The following is a 17,594-nucleotide window of genomic DNA, read 5'->3' on the forward strand; positions in this document are numbered from 1 at the left end:
TCCACTAGTCTATGGCCAGTTGCCCCTCTAGTTAGTGAGATATTCAGCCTTGTCGTAAGACTCTGATAAGGCTATCGTAATGGTGAGAAACACTGCAGTTGGTGTCAGTGGTAGTCAATATATCCAGTGTTCAACGCCACAGGTCTCCCATCTGCCTTATCTACTACCCTCCTAGTCTCTCTCTCGCACACAAGTGATTCAGTGTCCAAATCTAATCCTGCCAGCCAGAGCAATCGTCATCATCACATTTATCATGAGAAACTTTGTCAATGATGTCTGGTTCCCACGCAATCAGAACTGAAATGAGTGAAATATCTTTAGATTCCCATGATTCATCAGCTCTCAAGTTGAAGTACTCCAACACATTGCTAATCATATTCTTGAGAGAGAACTATTTGTGCATTAGCTAATTGCCTGATTTTCAAACCTATTGTGATGATCTAATATGATTATGATAGAATATTTTCACCTTGGCGTCTCAACCCCATTACTGAGAACAACAACCAGGCGACGGATGCAAGAGGATGGAGGGACAAGGAGTTTTGAAGACATTCTCTTTCCCCAGCAGGAAGACAGGATGACAAGGAAAGGGAGTGAGCAAGACAGGTTCATCTATTTGGAGACAGAGTCTATAACAACATGTAAATGAAGTAGCCTGTGCCAACACTCCACTACTTTCTCTCTATCATGAATAAATATTAGTGGTTCTCACTCTCCCTCCAGCTTGAGGGTGCTTGTTCTCCTCACAAAGCCATTTCTGGCATCACATTCCATGTTGCTATACTGAGCGTCTTTATTAAAACAGTGGAAAAGTAGAAACGGGAGGGCTGTCCTGTTATCAAAGAGCGGGTTGGATGGTAAACACAAAGTCATTAACCTCTGACCTCGCTCGATCACAGGCTGGGGGATGGTGATCTCCTCATCCCACTGTTTGAAAAGGAGATTCCCAGGAGCTTTGGGAGGTTTCAGAAAGAAATGGGCTCATCAAATTGGCTTTACCTTCACAGTGATAATGACAGTTGTTAACCTGTATAAATCTCCATTCATGTTTGTAATGTGCTCGGGAGAGTCCACTCACAGCAAATACAATGTATTACCTATATCCACAGGGAAAAGAGCAGGAAATTAAATAAATTAAAAGGAAAACAATATATTTGGTTAATCATCATGACAGTTTCCCAATGACTATTGAGATAAAATGGAGAGAGAAGCCATGGGAGTCATGGTAATGTATCGCTCACATATGGTAAGACAAGGAAAATGAGGCGGGGGCGACAACCTAATGAAACTCAGAGCACCGTGCGGTGCCATGGCTAAACAGGCTAGCAGCGTTTGAGGAGTTGATTTGAGCGGTGTCTCTGGTGACAGACTGCTGTCTCCTTGGCGGTGAGCTTTAAATGGTTTCTCTGTCAGGGGGAATGGAGGGGATAAACTCCACTCTCCAATCCCCAGACCCATTTAGGGAACAGATGAAAAGACAGACGGACAGGCAATACATGTTCCTCCTCTTTTATTCAGCGCCAGCCAGCTGATAAACAAAACAGCAAATATCCAGTGCATTTCTGACAGCCACTTTTCACCTGCCACTCCACATAAAGAGACATGCGGCCCCCAAATTCTCATGTCTTTTTTCTCTATCACTGTCACTCACACGTTAGCCTTCCAAACTCTCTTTCTCTCCCTCTCCCTCTCCCTTTCTCTGCCTCTCCCTCTTTCTCTGCCTCTCTCGCTCTCAACCTCTCTCTCTGTATTTGATGGCACAGTGACAGAGGATTGATTCAAGTCAACTGCTGAAAATAATGATTGTATTATGGGAACAGTAATCATTATTTAGAACATGATTAAATATGTCTGCGTCTATAGACTCAGGCCTGTGTGATTTATGTATTTGTTTAGTCAATAGTCTAATGGAAATGATGCCATTAATTATGGATGGTGGTGTCAGAGTGCTGCTGGGAGAAAACGACAGAAGAAGGCACTCCTCTGGTTCACATGGCAGATGTAAGACGACCAATCAGCGGTTTGGGGAATTCCTCAGTCGCAGAATCCAGCGCTCTCTCTCTCTCTATCTACTGTTCTTTATCACCCTTTAATTCTCTCTTTCTCTCACACACATACTCTCTCTCATTCTCTCTCTCTCTCTCATCTCTGAGTAATGTACAATGTCTCTGGTTCCTGGCTCCTGGCTCTTGTTCCTCATTCATCCTATGTGACTGAAAGGTCTTGTTAATCTGATAGAAACATGCTGCTCTGCTCTTGTTAAAATAATGAAATAAGTAATCTCTTGTTGAGCTGGTGAAATATAACCGTTGTGGTGGCAAGGGAGAGCTCTTAGCAAGAGAGAACTAAAAATAACTTGTGTCGGGTTTCATTGATGGATTGGTAGATTGGTCTTAATCTCATTGATCTCAAACAGGTGTTATCATACATTATTTACACTCTCTCACCTATCTTACCCCATCTCCATTCTCTCTCTCTCTCTCTCTCTCTCTCTCTCTCTGTTTCTCTGTCACTCTTTCTCTGAGGGATTGCACGGTCAGCTTGTGGTCTCACTGGGAGGTCAGGGGTGGTCCACAGTCCCTGGTCAAGCTTCCCCGAAGTAATTTCCATTTTAATGTCACACTTCTAATCTATCAAAGATGTGATGTACACGGCACAAAGGGTTTAAGTGCTCTTCATAAATCACAGGGCCCCTGTGCCTTCACCTGGGTAGTCAGCAGAATTACCCCTCATATCTCACTATCTGTTGCCCCTTGTGTAGTAACACTATTGGCCAGGTCACAACTGACTGCCTCCGAGGCATTGGAAGTGTGTGAGGATACCTCACTGTCAAAACGCCATTCATTTACACCCCTGTGATAGAGGATACAGTATAAGACACAAATGGCTGCGTTTCAAAATCATAAAAGACACACCCTCGTCCACTTACCCTCGCCTTATGCCCTTGTGGGAAGCCCCGTCACCATCTTGGACAAAAGGTCCAAACGATTAGCCAAACAAGGGAGGTTTGCAACGTAAGCCCCTCAGCCCTCATTTTTGATCGAGTTTGCGAGTGTACAATTATGTTCACTTCGGGGCCTGAAACGCCCCATTAATTCAATTTGCGATGATCGCTAAGAAAAATCTGCCGAAATTTAAAACCTCAACGTCAATATGGATAAGTCAACATACGAGTGTAAGTAAAAACGAATGCAAAAAGGTTCAAAATTGTGCTACTACTGCACAAATACATCTCGTAAAAGTAATTATGTTTTGTTTGGTTATCTTTTGGAAATTGTAGAAATAAAACATTTTCCTTCTTCAGAAATTCCAGCTAGGCAGGCTAACGTTAGTTAGCTAATGAATTTGCTAGCTATCATACAGTAGGCCTATATTAATAATTATATAGTTAATATAAGTAGACATGCAATCATAATTTACTGTAGCGCATATAAAGCACCCACAAGATACCGATGGCTGAAAACACAATAATCGCGGGATGAACTAGTGACGAATTTCCGGGCAAGGACGATACATTTAAAATCATTCCTTCCTCCCTCCCTCGCCCTTTGCCCTGAAAGTGTATACTGGTCAGACGTCATGTCATCAGAAGTGTCCACTTAATTTGAGGGCTGAGGGGATAGGGTGTGTCTTTTAAGTGTTTGGAATGCAACCAATGTCTATCTCTGGATTTAAAACCACGAGGATTATTCATATGGCCCATAATGATGACAACACATAATATTTTTGTGTTGTTGATGTCGATCTTAATATTATTTATACTATTTCTTTAAAGTTGAGATCTGTCACAGGCGAAAACAGCCTCACTGGCTGCCCCAGGAGCATTTGTTATTATAACAATTTTTGAGGAAATTAGAATCCAGCATAGTGGTTAAAAAAAATATTCTGCTGCTCTATTGCGTGCAATGATGTTCGATGATGGCAGATGACAGTGGTTATTGTTTGAAGTAACATGTCGCAAACGGACGTGGCAGTTTCACCGCTATGGATTCCAGCTTTAAGCAAATAATCATTAGCTATTTTCTAGGGCAAATAATTATTATCTATTTAATGACTTTACACTGGGATTAAGACATCCCCTATCCTGGTGATTCCATCCAGAGAGGTTGTTATGTGGGCTGAGTTTGTGTTCAGCTACGAGCCCATATGGACCGCGGTCTGGTTTAACTGCTGCGCACAGCACACGCACAGCACAGCTAGTGTCTGGTGACCGGGTAAGTGGATGTCTGGTGCTCTACGTACTGTCATTTTTCCCTGTCATAGCGCCGCGAGAGAGAGCGAGAGAGGGGGGGCAGCAACCTTGGCGTGAAATGTTGATATTTCACAAACAAAATGATGTTTTCAACATTGTGAGAGATGGGTGGGGGTTCCAGTGGCTGCCCTTCCCTCATGCCTGACGCGGGTTATTAATGCGCTCCAGTAACTGTTAATTTCACTTTGGAGAAGTGATTTATGGCTAGACGGAGAGGAGAGGCATAATCTAATTGAGATCAGAATGGCTGTTTCTCACACAGTCACGCCTGCACCCTCCAGATGGGACACCATGATTAATGCATAATGAGCAAATAATCCATGAAATTAATAAAAAAAACTATTCTTCAATCACTCGCCTCTCTTCATGGTAGAAAATAATAAATACAAATAGAAATGAGTGTTTTTGTCATTTTTTTCTGAATAATACTTTCGCTCTTGTTTTTTACACACTTCAGAGGACATCAGTGGGACAATCAATGGAGAGGAACAGCATAATCAATCTGAGATTGGCTTGTCTGTCTCTACACTTGGTTTATATAACAATAAGGAGGTGCTGGACCATTAATGTCTTCATCTACATGTCTGCATCTCTCAAACCACAAGACAGAGAGAACGGTGTCAACGTGTGGAAATGCCAAGCACGATCACAAGCACCCAAACAAGAACTCAGCGTCAAATAAAATTCACAGGTGCTGAAATACTTCATCCTCCATGGCTTTGGTGGATGTTTTTCTCCTTGGCAGTGTGAAACAGGATGTCAAATAGACACAGCAATCACTGATTCTCAAAGAATAGGACCAACAAAAAAATAAGTGTTTTATGAGGCTGTGCGATCGATAAAATGGGATGAAGGAAGCAGAGAAGTGGATATGGACCGACGACCTGACCCTCTGGATAGGGACCAGACCACCTGACCCTCTCCTCTCCCCGTAGTTGTTGCTCTCTCTCGATCCCTCCAGGGTAATGCCCTGGACAAAAGATTAGATGGAAGCAGGACGAGTGTTAACCTATGGGTTGAGGGGTTGAGGGGACAAAATGCAAAACGAAGCATTAAGCATATTACATTTACTGAGATATCCACAATTAGCCTTAAATGGACAGAGAATTCTGCCTCGGAAATCACCATTAGTCTATCCAGAGAATCGGATGTGACCTGTTTAAGTATACTTAAAAAGATGAATGCTCTGTGAAAAGGGACCATGCTCAAAGGAGTGGACCCTTCATCGATTGACAGAACCATAACGTTTTCATCTTAAAATAGCCACCGCTTATCTGTCAAAATGATCCATAATACTAAATGCTGACACCTTTCTACAGAATATACTGTATTGATTTTAGGATCCATCTTTCTGCATTATAACCCACCATAGACACACTAAAGTGCACGTTTTGAACAGCATATTTACCATTATTTGATTGATGCCTCATCATTGAAAGGGGCCATGGGGACATAAGAGTTCTTGTATGGGGTTAAACTTGTTTCATTGGTAATGAAGTGTGGGTTGAACCTGGAAGGGCTGAAAAAGTCTCTTTGTGTTATTACATCACACTGTTTATTTGCCTAGCAGGACTCTTTCCCATTCTGACCTGCATAGCTTACATTTCACACATAACCCATTGATACAGCTGCAGCAGAGTGCCTTGGAGGGCCACAGAGCTGGACACTCACTCCCAACGGCTGAGGGAGTTTGTGTACAGAGTTATATGGTTCAAACCCAGACTTTACATCATGTGAGAAGTGGCTCATATACATCAAGTTGCGTTTTCTTGTATGGTCTAAATGTATGTGTAACAACAAAATGTGTGTCACATTAGCTATTGAGTATTATCTCAATTGTTCAATTGTGGTTTTTTTCTCGAAAGACGATCACACATAACTCCTAAAACGACAATATTCACTTTTTTAATAATATAGAATAATTCAAATATTGGTAGAAATATACACATATTTAGATTTCCAGGCACTTAAGTGCATGATCCCCCGCCTCCCTCAAGTCCTGAGGCTATTTTCAAGTCATCGGATTCAGTTGAAAAGATATCCCAAGGGGGAGGAAAGATTTCAATTTACTTAGAGAGCAGCTCTGTGCTTCCCTCTCAATAAATACCTGAGGATTGGATTGGACACACTTAAAGTCATTGGCTGTAAATGAGAGAGACTGTGAGGTCACCAGACTTTATAGACCCATTATAATCTGCCTGAGAGTGATCCGGTGAAGAAATTGCTTAGAACGTGTGAAGTATTGCTTTGTGGACTGTGGATTGCTTTGCTTTAACACTCCTGTCGTCGTTCCCCGCAAACATATACAGCAAACTGAATTATTTAAGGTCATTGTCACATTAATTATCACACTGTGGGTCCAATGTATTGAACAAGCCTAAACACCTCCTCTCTGGTCTGGGTAGCTCTGAATGACCAATTGATAGATTGATTGCTCCATCTATACAGCTCCTAACTATGCTGATGTTCTGCCGTGTTCTACATGTTGCTGATTGGCAGCTTTGAGTATTTCTGTGGTACAAAAACCAATGAAATGTCTTTGATTCTCATGAGTCAGCGTGTCACAGTTGCAGATCATTCCAGGAGATCCATGCTGTTTGTAACACGGTTTGGAGTTCTGGTCTGTCTATTGATCAATAAGTCAACAGCACCACTCCAATAACTCTGGAAAGCTCATTTTGCATTTAATTCTTTAGTACTAATTGCTTTGTGTCCCACTGTGCCTTTATTATGGACCTACTGTATTTTAATAGAGAATAGAGGTAACTTAAGGTTAGATTATGTATGTGTGTGTGTGTGTGTGTGTGTGTGTGCGTGCGTGCGTGCGTGTGTGCGTGCGTGCGAGTCTTGGGTCTTCTGGAAGGAAAATGGATTGATCCTTAAGTATGTAATTCTATAATGGTTTACTTTAAGAATGTCTGGCTGGCCTGCTTCTGCTTCTCCCTATGCCATTCTCATTATAATTTGTTTATCATTATATTATAAATTCCTCATCTGTCCTTAAGTTGGTATGGAAATCAAATGACCAATTCTAAAAATACAGCCCCTGCCTCATATACTTTCATTGCACTCCTTATTCCATGTGACGTATACTCTATTTCTTACTGAATTCAGGAATTAAGTAGAAAGCTATGAAGCAGCCCTCCATTAAACATAAATAAATATAAAATGATCTGTCCATTGAAAGACGACACAGGCTGTAATTAAATACAGAAACATTCCACAGAGACCTCTTTCACTCGCAAGACCAACAGACCAATGTGCTGTGTTGTTTCTTTTTTCATTCACATTCTATATTTTGCTTATTTTGTAAAGATCTAAAGTTTTTAAGACACTGTAACATTCATATTAAACTTACTTCGCCTGTACTCAATAAAAGTTGTGCCATACATAACCCTTCAGTGGGCTCCTCAGAGGAGGAAGGGGAGGACCATCTAACTCAGTGAATTTCATAAACATTTGACTAGTGAAACATTTAAAAAGCTATCCTTTTTAGATAAAACCATACTAACTTATATTCACGTCAGCAAATAACTGAATAAAACACACTGTTTTACAATGAAGGTCAACAGTAGCCTCACACCAGGGAGGCTCCTCAGAGGAGGAAGGGAAGGACCATCATCCTTCGTGAATAAAAAAAATAATAATAATAGTGAAACATTACAAAAGTTATCCTTTTTAGATAATAAAATGAATATAATAAATATATTCACGTCACCAAATAATTGATTAAAACACACTGTTTTGGAATGAACGTCTACAGTAGCCTTAACAGCACTCTGTAGGGTAGCACCATGGTGTAGCCGGAGGACAGCTAGCTTCTGTCCTCCTCTGGGTACATTGACTTCAATACAAAACCTAGGAGGCTCATGGTTCTCACCCCCTTCCATAGACTTCCATAGTAATTATGACCATTTCTGGAGGACATCCTCCAACCTATTAGAGCTCTTGCAGCATGAACTGACATGTTGTCCACCCAATCAAAGGATCATAAAATGAATCTAGTACTGAAAGTATAAGCTACAGCTAGCTAGCTAGCAATGACTGCAGTGCATAAAGTGTGGTGAGTAGTTGGCTCAAAGAGAGAGAAAGACAATAGTTTAACAGTTTTGAACAAATTATATATTTTTTAATTAAGGGGAAGCAGCAAAGAGTGAGAGAGAAAGAGAGCTATATTTCATCATATTTTTTTCTTCTTAGTTTACCTTTCACTTACTTAGCTAGGTAATGCAGCTAATTTAGCCTACTCAACAACCTGACTCAAACAGAGAGGAATACTATTTATGTTAGCTAGCTGGCTAAGGCTATCCAACACTGAAACTCTTTCAAGTCAAGGTAAGCTTTCGGTTTTATTAAGGTATTGCCACCAGGGCCTGCCTGTGTAACTGTTAAACTGCTTGCTGTACACTGTCCTGCGTGATTGTACACATGGATTGGATTGTGTGTTTACTAACACGTTAGTTATAGTTTGTTGACTATAACATTAATATGGTGACAACTATGTTGTAGGCTGTGTAGAGGTTAGCGGTTATGGTATGAAGGTTTGGCTTGGAGAGGTTATTGCGCCTGGTCACAGACAGCTGTTGTGTTGTGCGGTGAAGTCCACAAGCGAAGGGAAGGGCAGATCGCGTAGATGTGAGCAAAGTGATGGTGCTGTACACGGCTGCTATGAAAAGGAACTGTGTGTGCGAGTGATCAGATGCAGGCAAAAGTATTCAAGGCGATATTGAATGTGTCACTCTCTGTCACCTTGACTTCTCAAATTTGTCTCCTGACCTGTGGCTAGGTTGTAGCAACCTCATGATGGGTATAGAGCAAATTCTAATTTAATATATAGTAGCCTAAACATATCGATGTTACATTGAGCTGGGTGAATGGAATATGAATGACAGTCATCCAATATGCTGTAATAGAAATAAGGCCATGCTCATAAAAAAAATGTTTTGTCATTCCTCATCTTCAACGGCACCAACCGCCACTTTAACCCTTCCAATGACTTTCCCAGTATATATCTGTAGTAGGTGACAGTCAGCTAGGATCCCATGTTGAGTTTGTGTGATGGGGGCTGGTGGTGGGCAGAGAGAGGCGTTATCAACCCCCTCTTTAACATCCTACAAAGCTGTGAGACAAATTGTGACAAATTGGTATTTTTCCTCTTTATAGGATTACAAAAGGGCCCCTAACGGGCGTCTCCATGGGCCAGGACCAGCAGACAGCAGCAGCAGCAGCAGGGAGGGAGACACGGGCTGTTAATGAACAAAGAGGCTCAGGGAATTAGCTGCCAACTGCTGTCAGGGTCAGTCCCCTCCTTACCCTGCAGCCAGACCAGGCCATACGGCGACACCTCAGGACAACTGATCCTTGACAACCTGACGTGCAATGGTACATTAATGCTGGTAATGCTGTTACTAAGGTATACTCTTATGATATTGACTTGAGGAGTAAAAGTATTGCAATGATGCCATAAAGATTTAGAGGACGTTGTTAAGTTACCATTTACATTTTTGACTGGTTTTGGCCTTTGGATATTTTGAGAATAAATTAATTTGATAAATGAACAGGCACCTGTGAATTTATATCTAGATATTGAGTAAAGAGTATCAATTAAATCTATCCTGTCTAGGGTCAGTAAGTGAGTAGGTCAACAGAACAGGATTGAGATGGTGGCCTAGTTTCTGCCACAAGCTTGAGAGACCTGCAGGGCCGTGCATCCCTGAGAATAGACGGAGCTGTGTCTGTTTGCTTGTTGTTTGTGCTGGGAGAGAGGTGAGAGAGAGGTGAGAGAGAGGAAAGATCCCGCAAGCCTGATGCATCACCTCACACACAGGAACAGGGCCTTACAGTATATGGACATGATTCTGCCTGGGAAAGTTACTATACATGATAGAAACTTGTCACTATTTCCCTATTTCTCTCTCAAACAGAGAACATCCTTCTGTAATGAAATCATACAGCATCCTGGAGGCTTATTTCTAGTTACAGTACAGAACACGTGACCACATCTTGCTACAGATAATTTGTTAAGGTTTACTAGTCAATGATACCAGAGATAGTGTAAAGACTAGTGAATGAATGTGATCATATGCCCCTATCCTCATTCCTTTCATACATGAGGAGGGAAAAGCTGCAGGCCCCATTAGCCTAGATACCTCAGAGAGTATACTAAAGACCACAGCCAAGCCCAGTGCTTTTTTCTCTCTGTATGTACGGAGGAACAATTGCTATTGGTCTTTATTAACGAAGTCATTTGGGCTTGCAGTTGATTTTCGAAAATGCAAAGCCGAATCAACTTCACTGATCTCTCTAGTGTCCTTCCCGCCCACACATTAACACACGAACACAACACACCATACACCAAAAGGATATGCGTAAATGTTTCTGTAACTGCAAGAGAAGCATGACTTTCCCAACTTTCTCTCACCACTCCCCTGACACACTACTAGGTCCGCACATATCCATATTAGAATCGGATTGTTCTTTGTTGTCTGTTGAACCTTTCACTACAATCTCTTCTCTGACCTTGCCATCTTCACCAGAGGCCTGCGCAGTCCGGTCCAACCTGCACTCCGCCTTGTTTGGTTTATTGACTGACCACAGCACCTCCACTGGGTTAAATGGGTTTTCATTTTTTATTGGCAGGCCAATGACTGAGGAGTTTTGTTGAAGCTCTTACGAGTTTAACAGCTCGGGGCATCAATGTGTGTTTTATTGGCTCTCGTAAAAATAAAACAAAATGAAATAAAATTTAAAGAACAACAGTCATGCCATGACGTCCACTGAGAACAAACAGACAGAGAGGACATGGGGCTTACACTAGGTGATGATTTACAACAGGAATACATAGCTGCTGTTGATATACCGTATATGCTGATGTATCTACAATTCATACCTGAAACGACATGCGTAACAAGTGAATATGCACTTTGTGTGAAAACATTGTGTTACAATGCCACCATTACCATCTTACAAAACGTTACATATTTTACACATTCTTCCGTTTTTACAAAAGGTACACTATACTGAGCACTTCAAGTGCCTAACAGAGGAGTGGCATTACGTGGGTATCATTAACCATCTGACAACAAACCCCTTTCCATTACTGCTACTTGGTCTGAGAAAACTGTCCCACCAAAATGACCACTCTGACCAGAGTGAGGGGTCATAGAAGCACAGTGTCAGATGAGGTCATCACAAGTTCTCACAGAAAGAGCCTTTACTACGTCAGGTCAGGCCTGAACCAAGGTCCACAGCACCAGTGATCTCACCCTGACCTCTGAGTGAGAGGGCCACACAGAGAGAGTGAGAGTGGTTGGTTACCCAGGCAACTGGCACAGCTGAGAGTCCTCTGAGATACCTCCTGGGCTCCTGTAGTGTTTTCCCTATCTATCTGACAGGCAGCCTGACAATAAATAAGTATATGAAAGATGAGGAAGGAGGGAGAGCACAATAACCTGCTGAACTTGAGAGCCTCTTATCATTGATTATGGAAATGTTTCTCCTGATGACCTGGGGTATTATGAGTCTTAAGTATTGATTAAATACAACAGAGAAAATACTTTGGCAGTTAAATCAGAGTATTATTCAATTAGCCTCTCCCCCTCACCGCACGAAATCACCACTGTTAAAAAGGATTTCATTTTTTGTGTATACACTATGTTGTCTTGAAAATGAAATGAAATGCCCAGCAATGTTGATGTCGGGTGACCTTGTTTGACCTTTGCCCTTTGACACTGGGGAGCGTCTGGAGCAGTAGTCATGAGGGTCGCAGGAAGGAGAGCCAGGTCAGGACCATGCACTTAAGTACCCCTCTCTCCTTGGTCCGGCCTGATTTGGCATAGACAGACATCCTATGATTTGGCATTCAGATCAATAGATTCTCCCAGATTGACTTCATAAGTACGTCATAAGACGCATTTTAGATATTAGCGCTTTACAAAGTGAGGCTGTCTGGAGTTCATGCTCCTGCCTCTCACTTAAGCTTTCACCAGAGCAATAAACTCTGAGAACATATGGGTGAATCGTCCACATTTACAATGAGTCGCCAAAAAATGTAACATTAGAACAATCATCTCCACCCCAGGTTCAATAACATAGTGGAGGTGTTTAGAGGCAATGGTTTCAATTCCATTTTCATCCTGAAAATTCCATTACTTGCTGCAATTACTTATTCACAGTAAAGGGATTTTAAAGACATTAGCCCAATAATACTTTCGGGACAGAGTGAATTTCAGGGGGAAAGTTTTAAAATCACTATTTTCAAATGCAGTTATTCGTGCAGAAGCGACAACCTTGGGACCACAGACAAATTACTAATCTGAGCAATCCTCTAAAACCAACCAAATGCATCTTGAATGAGACGTGAACCCCTTATTCCCCCCAAAACATCACTGGTCACAGTAAAGCGACATCAGATGTGATCATAATATTACTGTGGCTACAGTTGTTCACCTTTTCATCATTTATCATACAGACCTAATATTTAATCCTGTTTTCCCCAAACGCACCAATAGTCACAATGAAAATGCTGTCAATGGCCACATGTGTCACAGCGACACAGCGGTTGCTATTGAATGAGCCGTCTACAGAAATGGAGTGATGGGCCTGAGCAGAGACACCCCTTGAAACACATTTGGGTAATATGGGGGGGTGCACTTCCCTGTTTATCACGTGATGCATTTGCCGGATGGGAAGGGGGGCCTACGAAGACGGCCGTGGGAGGGACATTATGTACATAATTCCCAGGCTGCATTTGTCAAAACACAGGATGTGTATAGAAGCTAATGATCCACATGAAATTAATGACTCCATAAAAAAGAGAAATCCACCGTTCACACAGCCATGACAGGATCTTGGGACTTTGATAAACCGTTAAATGACAGATAATCAGGGGGTGGGGCGCCTCATCATCAGGCCGTACGGGGGGGGGGGGGGTACGCTCCCGCCCCACCACCCCCTAAGATAAATACACTATTAAAGTCAAAATTCTGGACGAGAAACTTGCTGCTGTCTATATAAGTCAGAGAACACATGCTGTGAAGCTATTCTAGGGTTACATACAACGATCTTCTTCGAACAACACATGCTAAATCACTGAAACTCCATCACCAATTGGAGTACAGTTGGGCTGGGTCATGCCATTTGATAGTTTAACTGAGCATCAGTCATTATGTATATGAAACAAGAAAAGAGCAGTCTTATGACAGCATGGTGTGAGCAATACAACAGACAGACAGAAGGTAAACGTTCCCGACCTGGACTCCTCCAACACGACTTAGCAACTACTGCTGTAAAATATCACCTCCCATTAACAACGCCAAACTGGGAACTCTACATGTAAGCTTTTGACCATTATTCAACCTACACCAACCAGTGGACACTTTCCCTCCCTTCCTACCTTCTCTATAGCTAGAGCCTATACACTCCATATCCCGTGCCACACTGCTGCTTTAATTTCATTACGGGCATAACACATTCTGAATGCACTTCATCACCTTTTTACTGCCTCCTTAATTCATTACCCTCACTATACTTTGTGCTGGCAATAACTCCACCTTGGTGAGTGAGGGCTATGCATCCTACGTCGGGGATCCAGACCCAAATGAATGTATAATCAGGCTTTGATTTCCAAGGGAGGCTAAGGCCTCCTCAGACAGCCAGGGCGCAATCTATTACTTCACTGCCATTTTCCTAAGTGTCTGCACCCCACCATGACCCTGCCACTTTATCTGTTGGTTTTTATTTTCAGAGTGCATGCTGTCCATGTGTTACTGTAATAGTTGCTATAATTCTTGAGCAACAGGGCTCGTGTTTTATTGTTCCTGAGTAAAAAAAGAAGGAAGAATGCATTTTATTAAATCCCCTTTGCAATACATTAATGGGCTGACACTGATGTATTTGCATAGAGATGAATTATACTGGGCCGGCTTGACGTGACTTTTAAAATATGATTGAGGAGGTTATTATTGCTGCACTATGATACGTATTAACAGGTTATTTTAGCACGGCTAGTGCTAATAAAATTCAGAACAAAATACTTGGGTGATGAGGGCAGGTTTTTTCACAGCCAGAGTCTACTGAAGGTGCTCATTTTGTCATTACTTAGCCCAGCCTTACCCTTGCCCTCCTTCCCCTATTCCAAAGCAGGAGAAATGACACAGTCTTTCACCAAGCAGCGAGCGTCTGCGAAGAGCCCTTTGAATAAGGCCATAACAAACTTTAGCCTCCTCATCAATCACAGCAGTTTGTGTCCCTTTTTTAATAAGAAACAACATTACAGCAATGGGAAGCTGTGCACAGACAGAACAAAGTGAGAATTTGTTATTACTAGTACACGTACACAATATCCCCATAAGATAACCTTTTTTGGTTCCAGGTAGAACCCTTTTGGGTTCCATGTAGAACCCCCTGTGGATAGGGTTCTACATGGAACCCAAAGGGGTTCTACCTGGAACCAAAAGGGTTCTACCTGGAACCAAAAAGGGTTCTTCAGAGGGTTCTCCTATAGCACCTTTTTTTCTAAGCGTGTACAGTCACTGTGCTGGTGTCTCTGTGTAAGGATTAGGTTGAAGTGTGGTTATAATCATGTTTACACAAAACTCTATATTTGAGCATCTACATCTGTTCATAAGCCTGTGAAGGAGCGGTGGCATTGACAGAAGCAGAGAGGAGAGACATCATTAGGGGAGATTATCTCAGAATAAATACTTGAGAGAACCTCCCACCCAGGGTGTCTTCCCCAAAAACAGAGTCAGGGGACAGTCGGGGGACATGGTGACAACACCACAAAGCCTAAAGACTGTAGATTTTATCTGACTGACCAAATACACACACACACAACACCAGGTAAATTCTTCTAGATTCCAGAAGCACCTGTCACCTGCATAAACCCTCATCCACTGTAGGATTGAGTTAATCATCAACATAAGTTGTAATTTATTTGCTCAAGCAGACAGAGCAATTAACATTTACTTTATTTCCAGGCCCTATGGGCCACTGATTACTACGCTCACTGAGCAGTGTAACACTGCAAGAATGAATTAGTTACATTCTTATGGAACGAGGTGCAATCAGAGCTCTAGACCACACAAAGTTTTTATTCAAGCATAAATGGGAAGAAACAGGGGAGAAGTTACAACATAAAGAAGGGAATCAGTCTCTAATGTGAACACTGTGAAAAGCCCCTGTTCTGTTCCTCTCTGACAGTCAATTACTGTGTGGCCGGATAGGTTTTCATAATGGGGGCTCCCAAGGCGCTCCTTATCACAAGCCTCCAAACGGGAGAGGGGAGAGATAAGGCTGCAGGCAAATGTGAGACACAATTCACAGTGTGGGATCTACAGTCCCCTTTGACACATGTCGTTGTGCGTAATCTCTTGTAGTACATGGTCAACTGAGAGCCCAATCAATGGGCTCTTTATAAAGATAGCCGGGTAAGGCTAACACATTAGTCGCACCACTAAATAGCTAATTATTTTGGCCGATTGGGAATTCAACAGGCAGGGATATGAAGCAAGAGTTAAAACCTTCAGCTGTATTGAATATTTGGGGTATTATGATGAATCCATTTGGGGGTTCTGTTAAACCTCAGCAACACTTTCCCAAAAACATGTTATTTTCAACACCATGCAGTTAGTCATCCTGCCATTACATTGCTTCAAGCTAAATGTTTTTGAAGACAAAATACCAGAAATTCACTATGTGGCATAAGAATAACACTATTGTATATAACAATGTACATGAAGGGTTGAGGCATAGCGAGACTGTGCAGGTGAGACAGTGCAAATGCCCTTTTTAGAAGCAGACGATGTATTTATCTACTAATTAACCTCTCCTCCAGGATGTGTTTCATGTGGGAAGCTGGAGACTCTGTAGCATCTGGGTAGATGTAGCAGGATAGCTGTGGTTGGCAGAATGGTGTAGGTGAGCATAGTCAGCAAGCATGCTGGCTGGCAGTCTGGCAGAGCAGTTGGTCAACAGATGCTGCTGCCAGTCCCCGAGGAACACCACCCACATTCTCCACACCTGGAACTCATAGAACTAGTCTTCTCCACACCTGGAACCCACAGAACCAATGTTCTCCACACCTGGGTTCAAAATGTTTTTGATTATTTGTTATTTACATATTTACACTTATTTTCACTTATTTTCTGTGTATTTGAGTATCTTCAAATAATGTGGCCCGAATCAACTACTTCTATTGAAGTATTTTCAAATAATTCCCTATAAATAGCCAACTATTTGAACGTATTTTCAAATACTTATTTCAAATACTATTTTCAAATACCTGGGTTAAATGCATGCGAGTGTACTTGAGTATATAAGTATTATTTTAAAAATAGATTCCAATATTCAACTAGGCCTACTTGTCTTTTCAAATAAAACATATCTAAATACTTTGAAAGTAATTGAAATACCCTAAATAATCTAGGTCTGGTGGTACCCACAATGCAAACCAATGAACCAGTGTTCACTAGGCCTACACCTGGAATGCACAGAACCAGTGTTATCTGGTGCATCAACAAATAGTATTTTCCCCCAAATAAAACTATCTGTGCTAAAAAATCAAATTTTATCAAAATCTCACAAGAATAAAATCACTAGTGTTATATATTGTGGCCTTATCGTGACAAAATGAAAACCATGTCCAGTGATAACCACTGTTGTTGCCGCTTTTCAGCATAACTCCATTTCTGTCATCAAACATGCACTCTTTAGATCTCACCCAGAGTGAGTCTGTATTTAATTCCTCATTCAAAATCCATTTGAAGAGGTGGACGGGACAAAGCCCATGTTGAGTGCTTTTGGTGCTGACTGATATTATAGCACAGGCAGCAAATTGAAAAGCAGCCGCTAAGAATGACAAGTAGCACACAATGCAGTGGCTGCACTGACCCCTGTGGCAGTGTGAGATGCCAGTTATATGGAGGAGCTATCCCCAAACGCCATGACTTGACATCGCCATACCGCCCCCAATCTGAAATACTTCCATTGAGTGTGGCCACTGAAAAGGACCTAGCTACTCAATGTAATAATAATGGAGTAGGTAGTCATCATATGGCCGTGTGGGAACACTAACTCTAACCCTATAAAGGTGTGAGATAATTGAAACTTTTATTTTTTGAAAATTATTTATAGCTGGTATAAAATATACTGTCCTCATGTTTCCAAATCCTTGTTGCATGCGATGCGTTTTAATGTCCCGAACGAGTATCGGGTCTCTTAACAAAACACCCCCGGACAGAAGATACTATCGTCGTTAGGCGCTAAAGGTAGTGAGCGTCCATGAATGGATTAGGTTGGAATTAGTTTCCCTTATTGGGATGGATGCCTTTAAGGAACTAAT

General features: G+C 41.8%; 1 long non-coding RNA gene across 3 annotated transcripts in view; it reads right to left on the reverse strand.

The window, feature by feature from the left end:
• LOC139544657 (uncharacterized) overlaps window positions 1–17,594 on the reverse strand; it is a 28,112-nt gene that overhangs the window by 10,099 nt on the left and 419 nt on the right. Inside the window, exon 1 of one of the 3 annotated variants that reach the window (XR_011668909.1) lies at window positions 2,930–3,471. The exons of the other annotated variants lie outside the window; for them this stretch is intronic. This is a non-coding gene — a long non-coding RNA (uncharacterized lncRNA). Of the gene's footprint in view, window positions 1–2,929; window positions 3,472–17,594 lie in introns of those variants that run through there. 3 annotated transcript variants of the gene reach the window in all.

Source organism: Salvelinus alpinus, chromosome 18, assembly GCF_045679555.1.
Source record: "Salvelinus alpinus chromosome 18, SLU_Salpinus.1, whole genome shotgun sequence".
NCBI classification, from domain to species: Eukaryota; Metazoa; Chordata; class Actinopteri; order Salmoniformes; family Salmonidae; genus Salvelinus; species Salvelinus alpinus.